At 47.3% G+C, this 15,123-nt stretch overlaps 1 protein-coding gene and 1 long non-coding RNA gene across 2 annotated transcripts in view; both read left to right on the forward strand.

The window, feature by feature from the left end:
• LOC118533885 (uncharacterized) overlaps nt 1-14,581 on the forward strand; it is an 82,643-nt gene extending 68,062 nt beyond the window's left edge. Inside the window, exons 2-5 of the long non-coding RNA XR_013443331.1 lie at nt 10,554-10,661; nt 11,148-11,370; nt 13,427-13,636; nt 14,202-14,581. This is a non-coding gene — a long non-coding RNA (uncharacterized LOC118533885). The remainder of the gene's footprint in view (nt 1-10,553; nt 10,662-11,147; nt 11,371-13,426; nt 13,637-14,201) is intronic.
• Nucleotides 1-15,123, forward strand: part of LOC118533873 (zinc finger and SCAN domain-containing protein 30) — a 508,183-nt gene that overhangs the window by 95,652 nt on the left and 397,408 nt on the right. The window lies entirely within an intron of this gene.

Consider the following 15,123-nt stretch of genomic DNA (forward strand, 5'->3'; position numbering starts at 1 on the left):
AGTGACGTTTCCTGCGCCTTTAACACATTACCAGGGATGTGTAATTATGACAGTGGTGGGACATTCTTGGCTCCCTGGGATCACATCCTAGTGATAATTCTTTTATAATATTGCCATTATTTCTCCACAGAGTACAACTGAGCAAAGCCAAGTTACTGAGACATAAATGGTGTAAGCACGTCATTGCATTAAATGGATGTTTTCCTTCCCGTGGCCTTTAATAATTTATACCTTAAAGAAGACAAGTAGCTGTCCAGCTAGCTAATTAAAAATACTGGATCTCACAGATGAGAAGTATGGTTCTTACTAAAGTGTCCATTTGCTACCTTGACAGTTTCTAACAAGCAAATATTTCTACCGCTCCAGATAGAAAGAAACAAAGTTACTCAGCCATGGGAATCCACTTTGGAAAACAAATGAATCCAGAGACTCCCCTGTGAGGACACAGCCCTCGGTGCAAAATCAGATGATGAAGTGGAGTTCTGGCAAAAAAAAAAAATGCAGTTCTCATTAAATAAGGGAACTGGAAACTTCTGAATTCCGATATCAACCTCTGGTCCACCCATTTCCGTCGTTTCACAAGGAGGGGATTTATTGGGTTTAAATAAATAAGGATTTATTGGATTTATTGGACTTAAATATTTAAATAAATATTGGATTTATTGGATTTATTGGACTTAAATAAATAAGGGCAGGCCTCACAGAGGCACGGTTCTCCGGCCGGGCGGGCCCAGACAAAAACTCTAGGGGCTGGGCTGCCATCACGCATGCTGGGGGATCACCTGCTTCCGCTCCCTCCCCAGAGCCCTCTAACTGATGGTCAGGGGACAAAACAATTGTTTTAAAAAAGCATAAGCTCCCAAAGGTGAAGGGACTAGGCCAAGAGAGCACCGCAGAGGGAGAAGGCCACGAACTTGGGCAAGCAGATCTGGGCGCCGCCCCTGGCCTAGCGCCCTCGCGGGGCCTGAGCAGGGACAGACACCGGAACACTTCCCCCACCTGCAGGAGGGCCCAGAGACCGCCCCCCTTCCTGACAAAGGCAAATGACGGAGGCTTCTTCACCAATGACAGCGTTAGTCCACTTAATGCCCTGCGACTCCTGGATGAAATGCGATTATTCCTCGTCGCCAGACTGCCCCCACTCCAGAGGGAACGGCTCGCTCCCTGAGCTCTCTCCCACATCACCCCCCCTCAAGCCCACATCAGACCCTAAGTCCTTCCTAACCCTCGCTGAGACACCCACATTTCTCCGGGTTCGGCCTCTCTCAGTGCCACAAGACCGTAAACCTGACTTTGACCAGGTGTGCTCCCAGTGGTCTCTGATGGACACAGACAGGCCCCCGGACCCCACCGGCTGCCCCACCCCAGTGCAGGCAGGAAGGGTGCCAGGGTGCCCCAGAGAGACTGGACCCCAGGGGCCTGAGGCCGCCGGAATGCCGGGCCCTGCTGAGGAAGGGGTGTATTCTCTGAAACGGGCGTGAAATGACTGATGGCATCACAGCTAGACCCCCAGCCCCCTCCCCCGCCTGGTTCTCAGGAAAGATAAAGAAGAACCGAGACTTTTCACAGGAAGCAGAGGCAAGGGCAAGAGACGAAGAGAATGTCTCCAGCTGAAGCATATTCTTTAACAGATACATTACAACAGCAAAATAAGTTGGAAGGGAAGTTATACATTAAAAGAGATTTATGAGTTTTATCAACCAATAACCAAGTGTGGACCTTACTTGGATTCTGATTTAAACGCACCACAAAAATAAAACCATTTATGACACAACCAGGGAAAGATGAATATTGATTGCATCTTTGATGCTATGAGGAAATTGTCAAAAATTTTTAGATGTGATTCTTGGGATTGTATTTACATAAAAGATTCCTTATCTTTCAGAGGTACTATATATGTGCAGGTGAAATGTTTTGAATTCTGGAATTTGCTTCAAAATAATCCTCTGGAGGGTGAGGTAAAGATGAACCAGGAGTGGCGCAAAGGGAGATGTATAGAGATTTATCATTCAATTAGCTCTACCTTTGTATATGTTTGAAATTTTCCACAATAGGAAGTGAACAAAAACAAGAAAAACAAAACAAAAACAGAAGAAACTCCTAAAGCTTAACTTTCTTCCTTTTTCTTTTCTTTTCTTTTTTTTTTAAGATTTTATTTTTAAGTAATGTCTACATCCCACGTGGGGCTTGAACTCACAATTCCAAGATCAAGAGTCACATGCTCTACCGACTGAGCCATCCAAGTGCTCCAGGCTATCTGTCTTTAACCTCACAAAAATGCCTCTGTTTATCCAGACCCACACTAGACCTCAAGCCAGGAAGATGTCCAACACAGAAAACAAGGCTTTAGGAAGCTCTTTGAAAATGGCATAAACCTTATCAAGGAGATTAAGCAGGGAGGTAAGAGGACAGCCCCAAGCCCAGTTGTACATGGCTGTCTCTCCTCTTCCCCACTTCTCTGCCCCCACTATTCGGTGAGCCTGTGGTGTCTGCAGACAAGGCCCCTTCCATAACCCAGAAGCCACCTCGCTGGGCAACTTGGCTGGGGGGCTTCTGGAGGCTACTAGGTCAGATTTGGCCCTGGGTGGGGAGAGGGAGGTGGCTTGCTAGGAAGGGGATGGGAAACGCCCTCCACTGATGGGATAAGTGGAAGGTGGGCCTTGGGAAGGAGAGGATAACCCATCAGGGGCACCTGAATTGTTGGCAGAATGAAGGGTGGGGTGGGATTGGACTCCTGGAGACAAGGAGCTAGAGCTCAGGGTTTTCCTAGCTCGGTGTCCAGCACCTAGGACAGCTCTCCGTACCGCCACTGGATCCTTGTAGGGATGCATGAGAAGTAAGCAAAATACAACACGCTGTAAAGAAAACCAAATGCTGGGATGGTGCCTAAAGGGTGGGGGCAGAGGGAAGAAATCTCTGTGAAGGCAGTGGGGAGACCAAGGAAGGTGTCCCCAGGGAGGAGAGATTTAAGCTGAGTCCTGAAGAATGAGAACTGGGGAAGAGCATTTCAGATGGGAAGACCAGCATGTGCATAAACCCCAAGTCAGGAGAGGTGTGCCGTGGGGAGGGCAGAGGAGGACAGGGTCCCTGGGGCCTTGGGAGGGCATGTGATGAACCTGGAGCATGGAAAGGACCCAGACACAGGGCCCTCTAGGCCAGAGGAGAGCTGCAGCTTTAATTCTGGGTGCTATGGGAAGCAACTGGAAGATTTAAGCCATGGAGTAATATGGTTTGACTTACATTTTCAGAAAAATCACTCTGGCTACTGTGTAAAGCATAAACCATGGGGAGTAGAGGTTCAGGGGGCAGCTGGAGGCCAGGTGTCTGGGTAAGAGGTGATGGTGGCTGTTGGGATAGAGAGGATGCATTGGAGTTGGCGAGAAATGGCTGGACTCAGGTGACCATTGGAGAGGCGGGTGACCAGGTGATACATTTTATGTGGACAGAGGAAACCCCTGACTTCTGGCTGGAAGGATGATGTTGTAAGCCAGAGATGAGGAAAACAGAACAGGTTTGGAGGGGAAAATTACGAGTTCAGAGTTGGATGTATTGTGTTTGAAAAGTTGATCGGAGATGTGGAGTGGAGATGTGAAGGAGGAGGAGCCCAGAGGCGGCGTTTGAACTGGCAGCTGTCACAGCACAGGGGGGATTAAAATCTAGAGAGATTAGGGGACACGGAGAGACGAGTGGCCCTGGGGGATGCTGGCACAGGAGACCGAGCGGGAGGGAGGGTGGCCGAGGAGGCAGGGCGCTGACCTGGCCCTGGGCACCTTCTCCAGGGCCTCTCACTCTTGCTGGCAAAACCCTCTGCTCTTCAGCCATCTGCGGGGGCCCCTGGGGCTGGAACATACCCCTTCTACTAGAGCCTCTGCACTTGTGGTCTGCTCCTCCTGCCTACGATGCCCTCCCTAATCTCCTAGGCTTGTCTCAATTCTGGCCATCCTTTAAAACTCAGCTCACTCTGCCTTGATGTCACCCTGGGGGCAAGCCTGCCTCTCACTTGCTCACTTTCCAGGCAGGCACTGCACATGCATGCATGGTGCCCCCCAAACCACACAGAATGCTAATCAAGCTCTTCAAGTGCTCTGCTAAAGCCCCTCTCTGTACTTGAGGTGAAGGGGAACCCCTCCATCCCAACTTTTAGGCCTTTTAGGCCCTAGATGAGGGTGTGGACTTTTGGACAAGTCCTGCATCATGGGGCTTGCATCCCACCCTGGAACATGGTAGCGATACGGTGCCTCTTCTCTAACTGCCTTTTAAATATCACATTTCTCATCCTGTGTTTCAAGGGGAGAAGGATTGGGAGGCAGTGGTGGCCTTCATGTGGGCCCTGGAGCAGGGGTAGGATTTAGTAAGGTAGGGAGGAGGAGAGGAGAGCAATAGTGGAGGAGAGGAGGGTAGAAAAGACTGGCAATTGACATCTGGGACCATTCCACTGATTTTCTAATGGGCAAGTGTTCCTTTTTTAACCAACTAAGATATACAAAGGTGTTCTTCATGCTCCCTCTCTTGAAGTCCCTCATTCTAAGCGTCGTGACTGGACTTCAGGGTAGGGTGCGTCCCTGAGAGCCAGAGAGGAGAGTTGTCTAGGGTTGGGGCAGGTAGCAGGGAACCAGTGTGGGTCCTGGAGGAGAGGAGGGGCATCATAAGATGAAGACCTGAGAAGGGGCTGGAGGCTGAGAAATCGGTGAGATGCTGCTCCTGCCATCCAGGTGGGAGTCCAGAACCTTGGGATGTCCTCCAGATCAGAGCACCTGCTGGGCCTGAGGTCCCAGATCTCTCCTAGGAGAGGTGGGTCCAAGGCTGAAGGAGAGGAGTGGGTAGAGATCCCTATGGGGAGTTTTCTCAGAGTCCAGAGAGCAAGAGAGTGTGCAGGGAACAGGACAGACCCCCTTAGCAGTCTCATTCAGCTGCTTTTATTTGCTGCTTAGAGCTACATCAAGAGAAATCACGTAGGCCTTTGGCACTGGCCAAGCCACCCCTGGAATCCTGAGAGCCACCTGGGGCTGTCCGGCCCAGGGCTGACAAACAAGACAGAAAGAAGACCCACAGTTACTCAGGGCTGGGCCAGTTGCTCTCAGTGGTTCGCTGGTACATGGTTAGCAACTGCCTCTTTGAAAAAAAGGGGGACTGGTTTATAAATGCTCCCACTGGGGCCAATTTTAAGCCACCAGCATAACCTTACCGAATACCATTATATCGTCCTTCCACCATGTGAATGAGCTCAAGGACATAGGTAGTAATAAAACCATAATGAAGTAATGAGTTTTGAGTATATTTTACCTTCATTTTTAATATATTTTGTTTACTTAGAAGCTTACATATTTTAATTTTTAATAATGATTGCTGAGGAACTGGCTTGCAAATTTCCTAAAAACGTAATCCTCAGCTCTTGAGAGGTGGGACGAGCCAGCCTGAGCACACCACTGGCTGAGGCCAAGGACAGGTTTGGCTCTCGGCTTGGGGAGCCCTTCCTGGCAGAGCTCCCCTGCACAACGCTGCAGCTTGCCGAGATCGGGAGGTGGGAGACACGACCGGCTGACTTCTAAGAAGAGCTCAGACCTGGGACAGCTGGACCAGCCGACAAGATGAGCACCTTTTCTGTAATGCAGGTCCAGGATCTGTCTGATTCTTAACCAAAAAGAACAGAAAAAAAATTTAAAACTTGGATTTGCAAGTGTCATTTGAGCCGGAATGGCGACGATAAGATAATGTATCAATGTTAAAATTGAAGTGAAAATTAAGCACACGCCACCCTATTAGTCAGCATTTTAAGGCCGTATTATTGTGAAGTTCAGAAAAAGAGTTAAAGAATCTATTTAAATGCAAATGTGCCATAAAACCGACTAACAGCAATGCATCTCCAAAATGTTCTCAGCGCATCTTTCAACAGACTTTGCTCATAATAGCATTGGGGTTTTTTTTTCAACTTAGGGAATAATATCTCTGAGAAATCCTGTGTTGGTGTGCAGCTGTGTGATTACCTGGGACGGGAAAGGTATTGGGGGGCTGGGGCTCCCACTGGGGCGGAATCCACACTTGTGCCCCTGTGCCCTCCCTGGACTGGCCGAGCCTTGCAGCTCAGCCTGGCAGCCATCAGGCAGGGCTTAGGACTGAGAGGGTTCTTCTGCCTGGAGTTGTGTCCCCCCAACGCCCCCCCTAACCCCCCAGCCCTGCTGCTCACGATGCTCCAGAGCAGCGGAAGGGCCTTGCTCACAGAGCAGGGCACAGAGTGGTGCCTCCACTTACCTACTGAATGAGATGCTCCTCCAAAGGAGGCAAGCACAGCACCTGACTCAGAGGAAGTGAACTGCCCGTGTGGACCACTAAAGCTTCCACCGCATGCAGGAGGGAGGCAGGGAGGGGACAGACCCTCGCTGAGCCCCTGCCCTGTGCCCGGTGCCAGCCTCATGCTCACAGTGGCCCTGCAGAGGAGGCCTTGTAGAGGACCACTGCAGAGGAAGTGGGGGTAGGAAGAGGGGAATAGCACCTAACAAGGGAGCATGAGACAAGCTGTCACCTGGGAGAGCTCTCTATTTACCAGACGCATGCACTGTTTCCTGTGATCGTTCCTCCAACTATCTGTGTGCAGACAACGTAGTCGTGAATTGGCAAAATCTTCAGGAATGCACTAAAAATAAAAACTAACTGGGGCGCCTGGGTGGTTCAGTCGGTTAAGCATCTGCCTTTGGCTTAGGTCATGATCCCAGCGTCCTGGGATGGAGCCCTGCATCAGGCTCCTTGCTTCTCCCTCTGCCTGCCGATCCCCCTGCTTGTGCGCTCTCTGACAAATAAATAAATAAAATCTTAAAAAAAAAAGGAAAACTAATTAATGAAATCAGCAAAATTACAAAATACAAGATCAATACACCAAAAATATAAACTGTACATGCAAGGTACAAAAAAATAATTTTACTTGTATACACTCGCAGTAAATAATCCAAAAGTGAAATTAAGAAAAGAATTACATTTATAATAGCATCAAAAAATAAAACAGGAATAAATTTAACTAAAGAAATATAAGCCTTGAACATCAAAAACTTTAAGACATTATCAAAAGAAATTAAAGAAAACCTAAATAAATAAGGAAGACAATATTTTTTAAACTATTTTATTTATTTATTTGAGAAAGAGAGAGCCCGAGCAGGGCAAGGGGCAAAGGAGAGAGGGAGAGGGAGAGAGAATCTGAAGCAGACTCTGCATTGAGCACAGAGCTCGACGCAGGGCTCAATCTTAGGACCACGAGATGACCTGAGCTGAAACCAGCTTGGACCCTTAACTGACTGAGCCACCCAGGTGCCCCAAAGACTTAATATTCTTAAGATGGCAGTACTCCCTATCTAGCCTACAGACTCAATACGATCTCTATACAATCCCAAGTGCCTTTTTGGTTGAAATCGATAAGCTGATCTTGAAATTCATATGAAAATGCCAGGGACCAACAATAGTCAAAACAAAGAAGAACAAAGTGGGGGACTTGCGCATTTCGAATTTACTCCAAGGCTACAGTATCAAAGTGTGGTGTTGGTGTGAGGATAGACATACAGACCAATGAGAGAGAATTGAGAGTCCAAAAATAAACTCTTCTTCATATTTGTAGTCCATAGATTTTCAACAAGCCTGCCAAGACAATTTAATGGGGAAAGAATAGTCTTTTTAGCAACTGGATATTCATATACAAAAGGTCCCTTCCTCAAACCATACACATGTCAAAATTAACTCAAATGGATCCTAGACCTAAATGTTAGAACTCAAATCTCAGAAAGCTCTCTTTTCCTGCCTGGCTGCTTGAAGTTTGGCCACCATCATGAATGACACAATAACTATCCAGACCAGGAAGTTCATGACCAACCAACTACTTCAGTGGAAACAGATGGTCATTGATGTTCTTCACCCCAGAAAGGCAACAGTACCTAAGACAGATTTTCGGGAAAAACTAGCGGAAATGTACAAGACCACACCAGATGTCATCTTTGGATTCAGAACCATTTTGGGGGTGGCAAGACAACTGGCTTTGGCATGATTTAGGATTCCTTGGATTATGCAAAGAAAAATGAACCTAAACATAGGCTTGCAAGACATGGCCTGCATGAGAAGAAAAATACCTCAAGAAAACAGGGAAAGGAATGCAAGAACGGAATGAAGAAAGTCAGGGAGACTGCAAAAGCCAGTGTTGGCGCTGGCAACGAGTGAGCTGGAGATTGGACAACAAAAGGAGTAAAGATTCTGCAGTGACTTTATCTGTGGTGACTGAGATTTTTCATGAGAGGGTTAAAAAACAAAGAACTTTTGGGGCGCCTGGGTGGCTTGGTTAACCAGCCGACTCTTGGTTTCGGCTCAGGTCATGATCTCAGGATCATGAGTTCAAGCCCCATGTCTGGCTTAGAGCTCAGCATGGACTCTGCTTGTCCCTCCCCCTCCCCCTGCTCATGCTTTCTCTCTCTAAAATAAATAAAATCTTTAAAAAAAACCCCACCAAACAAAAACTAAGAGCTTTTATGTGGAAAAAAAAAAAAACTCTTAGGAAAAAAATATAGATATAAACATTTATGATCTTGGATTAGAACAGGCATTCTTAGGGGCACCTGGGTGGCTCAGTCAGTTAAGCATCTGCCTTCGGCTCAGATCATGATCCCAGGGTCCTGGGATTGAGCCCTGCATCGGGCTCCCTGTTTAGCAGGGAGTCTGCTTCTCCCTCTGCCCCTCTCCCCGACTTGTGCTCACGCTCTCTCTCTCTCTCTCAAAAATAAATAAAAATCTTAAAAAAAAAAAAACAAGCATTCTTAGATATGACACCAAAAGCACAAGCAACAAAAGAAAAAAAGATAAAACAAACTTCATCAAAATTAAAAAGTTTTGTGCCTCAAAAGATACCACCAAGGAAGTAAAAAGATAACTTACAGAGGAGAAGAAAATATTTACAAATCATATATCAGATAAGGGACTTGTATCTAGAATATATAACGAACACTTACAATTCAATAATAAAAAGACAACCTAATTTTAAAATAGGCAAAGGATCTCAAATAGACACTTCTCCAAAGATTACAGATGGCCAATAAACAGATGAAAAGAGGCCTTAACATCATTAGTCATCAGGGGACTGCAAATTTAAATCACAATGAGATGCTACTTCACATTCACTAGGATGACTAGAATTTTTAAAAAGATAAGAAATAAGTGTTGTAAGGAACCCCTGATATACTGTTGGTGGGACTCTAAATGGTACAGCTACTTTGGAAAAGTCTGGAAGTTCCTCAAAAAGATAAACATACAGTTACCATATGACCGAGCAATTTCACTCCTAATATACCCAAGAGAAATGAAAATATATGTCCACATAAAAACTTACATACAAATGTTTGTAGGTATATTATTCATAATAGCCAAAAAGTGGAAATAACCCAAATGTCTATCAACTAATCAATCAAATGTGGTATATCCATATGATGGACCATTATTTAACCATAAAAGGAACTGAAGGACTTACACAGGCTACAAATGGACTAACCTTGATTATGGTAAAAGAAAGAAACCAGTCACAAAGACTACATGTTATATGATTCCATTCATACGAAATGTCCAGAATAGGCAAATCCATAGAATAGGCAAATCCATAGAGGCAGGAAGTAAATTAATGGTGCCCTAGGGCTGGAGGTTTAGGGGGGCAAAGGAGAGTGATTCCTAATGGGCACAGGGTTTCTTTTTTGGGTGATGAGAATGTTTTAAAATTGAGTTACCTATTTTATGACGGGTGAGTTTTGGTAGTTTGTGGGTTTTGACAATTCGGTCCATTTCATGTAGTTTGCCAAATTCATTTGCACAGAGATGTTATTATTGCTTTAATGTCTATGAGATCTGTAGTTACATTTCCTTTTTCATTCCTGATTTGGTCATTTCTGTCTTCTCTCTTTTTCTGTTAGTCTGACTAGAGAAAATCAATTTTATTGGTCTTTCAAAGAACCACTTCTTGGTTTCATTGATTTTCTGTTTCCAATTTTATTAATAACTGCTCTTCATTATTTCCTTCCTCCTACTTACTTTGGGTTTATTTTGCCCCCCTCCCCACCCAGTTTCTTACGTGCAAGCTTGGATGGTTGCTTTGAGACATTCCTTGTTTTGTAATACAAGCATTTAACGTGGTAAACTCCTCTTCCACTTTAGTTGTATCCTACAAACCGTGATATGTTATATATTAATTTTCTTTCAGTTTAATATATTTTCTAATTTCCTTTGAGATTTCCTTTGAAAAAGTGTATCATTTCTTTCCTAGTGTTTGGAGAATTTTCAGTTATCTTCCTGTTATTGATTTATAGTTTAATTCCATTATAGTCAGAAAGTATATTTTGTATGATTTAAATCCTTTTAAATTTGTTAAGGTTTGATTTATGACTCACAGTATGGTCTACCTCCGTAAACATTCCATGTGCACTTGAAAAGAATGTGTAGTCTGCCATTGTTGTGTGGAATGTTCTATAAATATCAGTTAATTCAAGTTAGTTGGTGGTGGTGTTCAGTTCTATCTTTGCTAATTTTCTGTCTTTTATTTCTAGATAATGACATAGAGGATGGTTGCAGTTTCCAAGTATACCAGTGGATGTATCTACTCCTTTTCTGCTCTGACAAGTTTTGCTTCTTATATTTTGAAGTGCTATTCTTGGGTATTAGACATTTAGAATTGTGATTATGCCTTCTTAGTGAATTGATTCTTCTGTCTGTATGTAATGTCTCTCTTTAACTTGTAATTTCTTTTGCTCTGAAGTTTACTTTGCTATTCATATGGTCACCGTTGCTTTGTTTTGGTTGGGGTTTCCATGTTATAGTTTTTTTCATACTTTTTCTTTTACCCTACCTTTGTCATAATATTTGAAGAGTTTCTTTAGACAGTATGTACTTGGGTCATTTTTTAAAAATCTGTGCTCTCAACCTCTCTTTTAATTGGTGTGTTTACTTCATTTACATTTAATGTAATAATTGATATATTTGGATCTAGGCCTCCCATTTTATTATTTATTTTTTCCCTCTATTTTTCACTTTTGTTTCTCCGTTTCTACCTTTGGGCTAAACTTTGTTGGTTTGTATTTAGTATTCCATTTTAAGTTATCTAATATATTTTTGACATTATCTTATTGTATAATTTTTTTCAGTGTTGGGGAAGACAGTCTTTGAGCATCTGCTCTCCTACATCTCCTACTGTGTGCACCAAGATGGCAAACCCTGACCGCTCTTACCTGGGCCATTTCTCAGCACTGGGCATGGAGGTGCCCAAAGCACCGAGGACCACAAGTTGGAATGTGGTGGCCACTGTAGGGGGAAGAAGCCCCAGGGCTCAGGCACCGGAAACTGGGAGGAAGAAGTGCCCATGCTCAGGTATAGACCCTGGAGGAAGGGAGAAAAGAAGCTGACCTTGTTTGCCTCCTTTTGCTTCCACTGTTCTCCCTGGGCTAGCCTCCACCACTCCGTGTGCTCCCAGCCGGGGGATAGCCTGGGCTCCTGGTTTTAAGGACTCATGTCACTGCAGTCCCTGACTTGTGTGCATGTTAGACTCTGATCCATGTTCTCACAGAGAAAAAAGTCTCCTAAATTCAACTGATGGGGTTTTGGTAAAGGAAAGGTAGGGAGGGAAAGCCTAAGTGGTCTTGAGGGTGGGCCCTGTGGATCATTCACTGTAGTGTTGTGGCTTCCCACTGCTGAAGGATCGTAAATATCCTTGAGTTTTGTGTCTGCACTTTCCCTCCGGTAAGTGTCAGAGGGGATTCTCCCATCCGGAGTTGCTGCATGTACATAAATGCTAGTGGTTCATGTAGACTGCACCCTCCCCACTTTCCTCCCTAACCATCCTGGTGGTCCCGGAGAAACAATACAGAATTCCAGCAATAAAAAGAGAAATCGTTTTCTATCAAAGATTTAATGGCTGCAGGGTTACTTAGGGACATTTCCTAGTGTAACAGCGCCACCTGCTGGACAAGCCACCAAATGCACTATTTGTGTTTTTTATTTGAGGACGTTATTAGCATGCTCTTGTTGAAACGGCATGCTTGACCCATGGATGCCTTGGAACTCTTTGGCCTGACATCCCCATATTTGGGGGCAGATCAACTCAGACTCAATGACTAGCAAGGTGAAAAGAGCCCGGCAGGCCTCTCTGTTCCATGGGAATGGCATTTTCAAGAGCCGACTGGCCTGGCCTTACCAAATGTCTGTTTTCTGTCAAGTGGCAGCACTCCCCCTAAAGCAAAGCCACTGACTTAATGGGGTCCTCAATTCAGGAAGACCCCCCTGAATGCCAGGGCCTGGCTCATGGCCTCCCCAGCACCATTGCCGTTGCTCCGTGTCACCGCCGTAAAACAGTGACCATGATTGATCCCTCGGGGCAGAACCCGCTCCAGTCCTGTCTCCCTGGCCAGTACTCCCCTTGATGAACTTTGCCACGTGTCTGCTGACTCTGAGCTGTTGCCGGTGGCCTGGCCATCAGGCCTGCTGCGGGGAAGACTCTGGGTTGGCACGTCACAGGCACCCCTCCATGGGGCAGCAAACGGTGGGAGCAGGTCCCTGGTGCTGGCGGGACAGTGGTGTCACAGATGCGGATGTGCTCAGTAAGGATTCTCTGGTGAGACCTGCGAGAGCCAAACTGCTGATGAGGCTTTCAGGACCCTGGTCCACGAGCAGGTTTCCGGCTGCCTCCAGCCCAGGCAGGGGAGGCTGTCGGCAGCGAGCTCACCGCTGGGGCTTGGAGCTCCAGACGCCACCTCCCACCCCAATCCACTGCCACTGTGTACTTGTCAGGGTCCCCGGCTGCTCTGGGCGGCTGGCCGGGGGTATAGCTGCCTTCAGCGGGACACGCAGGGTGGACTGTGCCTTTTCCGTCACGCCCAGAACTGGAGCTGTGGAGGGATTTGAACTGGTGGAGATGGGAGGAAAGGGCAGTCCCTGGGGGCCTCAGCAGCTCCGCAAAGGCACAGAGCTGGGAACACAGGGTAGGCGCTGAGGACAAGAGTAGCCCATCTGGCGGGGTCCTGAGCTCTGCAGGAGAGCAGGAGGAGAGAAGTTTGACAGAAGGGCTTGGCCTGAGCTTGGGGGGCCCACATGAGGAGTGTGGGCTTTGCGGGGCTGCAGTCATGGGGATTACTGAGGGGAACCAAGCCAAGAGAGGGCTGTGACCGGAGCCGTGCTTCAGGGCCCCATTCATGCTATTCCTTCCACCTGGAATGTTCTTTCTTCTGCTCTTCACCCAGCCGACTTTCTCATCCTTTAAGTCTCAGCTTAAATCTCACTTCCTCCAGGAAGCCTGCCTGACTGCTCACTACCCGTCCAGCTCAGACGGTGGCCTCCACAGAATTTTGTATTTTGCCCTCCTGGTGCTTAAAATGTAATTGTTCACTTAATCATTTGCAACTGTTTAACTCGTACCGATTTCCCCTGCTAGACCATGAGAAGACGAGGGCAGCATCCACACACGTCTTGCTCATCGCTAAGGTCGGTCAGTCAACGAACTTGTAAGGAGAACCTGCTCTGTGCCCACCATTGCGTTGGGCTCCACCATTCCTAAGGACGAGATGTGGACCTTGCCCACTGCTCTTTGCCTATTGTCTGCCCAAATGCTGGAGCTCAGCGTTAACTGCCTGCCTGCCAGAAGGTGGGTCTGGCTGTCGGGTGGGGGGGGGGGGGTGGCAACAAGCAGAGAGAAGGGACAAGAAAGGCCAGGCCAGGATCTGCTGCAGTAGCTCAGAGGAGGTCACGACCAGGCTGTAGCTGGACTCGAAGTGGAAGCAGACACTGCCTGGATCCTTTTGAGACCCTAAGGATTAGGGAGTCCCAGCATGGAACCTTCTGGTGTTTGCCAGCCACATGCAGGCGGTCGGGAGCTAGGCTGTCCAGTGCTCCTCGCAGTCTCGGAGCACCAGCAGGGCTGGGGGGAGGCAGGCGGCCCAGAGCTAAGGCTCTACGTCATTATCTCCAGCACTCGTGGCAGATAAGGCCAGAGCCCGGAGAGCCTGGAGACTCACGCTGGGGCCACTGACTTGGGGCAGTGACAGGGCCAGCCTGTTTGCTTGGAAGCCCCCCGAGCTCTGGGAGACCCCTGTGCTGCTCTGGGACCACCTCGCGGAAGAGGGGTCTGGATGGGGAGGCTGCTTTGGCCAGCTCCTTCATCGCCCTCTCTTTTCCACGCTCTGATTCCGCTTGCCTTTTGGCCTCCCTAGAGGCTCCGGGTCCTTGTATTTTGAGGAGGAAGTCGGCCTGGAGCAGCCGGCCCCGTCGCATCCATCAGGATTTCCCCCAGAGCGCACACTGCTCACAGACTCGGCCCCCTTCCTCTTGCACCCCTGGCCCAAGTCACCTCTGGTGAGAACACAGGGAAACAGTAGAGACTCGTCGAAATTGGTCTAACCCAGAGTTTCACGCACCTGTGTCATCAGTATCCGTTTCCCACCGAACACCTTTTAAGATTCCAGGCAACCCCGACTGGGAAACTCCTGGATGAACTGTTTCCATTTCAGCCTCATATGTAGTAAGTGCTCACTATATGTTTACTAAACAAATGAATAATTAAAGGGGTTGTGCCCCCTTCCCCTTCACCATCTTGACTTCTCCGGTGCACTGTCTTTTCTGCCCATCCTCCTCTGCACCCCACATCTGGCCCTGAATGCATGCTCCCATAGGACCTGCGCACAAGGTATGCCGAGCCTGATCCATCGAGACCTCCCCAGGAGCCTAGATCAGCTGCTTATTTTTAAGCCAAGGCTAAACCTCCTCCCCCAGGAAAAAAAGGGGGGGTGAGGAGTCCAATTTCCACATAAAGCAGCATAGTAAATGCCACTGGGATTGGTTAAACGCATTTTTTTAGAAGATTCATTTATTTATTTTAGAGTGAGAGAGAGCAGAGGAGGGGCGGGGTGGGAGGAGAGAATCTCAAGCACACTCCCCACTGAGCATGGAGCCCAATGCAGGGCTCGATCTCACGACCGAGATCATGACCTGAGCCGAAATCAAGAGTCAGATGCTCAGCGGACGGAGCCACCCAGGCGCCCCAGGATTGGTTAAACACATTTCTTGAGGAATTACTGTGTACCAGGCACTGCATGGTTGCTTTTGGATGTGTTTTCTGCTCTGAGAAGTTCTCGC

The sequence above is a fragment of the Halichoerus grypus genome, chromosome 13, assembly GCF_964656455.1.
Source record: "Halichoerus grypus chromosome 13, mHalGry1.hap1.1, whole genome shotgun sequence".
Taxonomy (NCBI): domain Eukaryota; kingdom Metazoa; phylum Chordata; class Mammalia; order Carnivora; family Phocidae; genus Halichoerus; species Halichoerus grypus.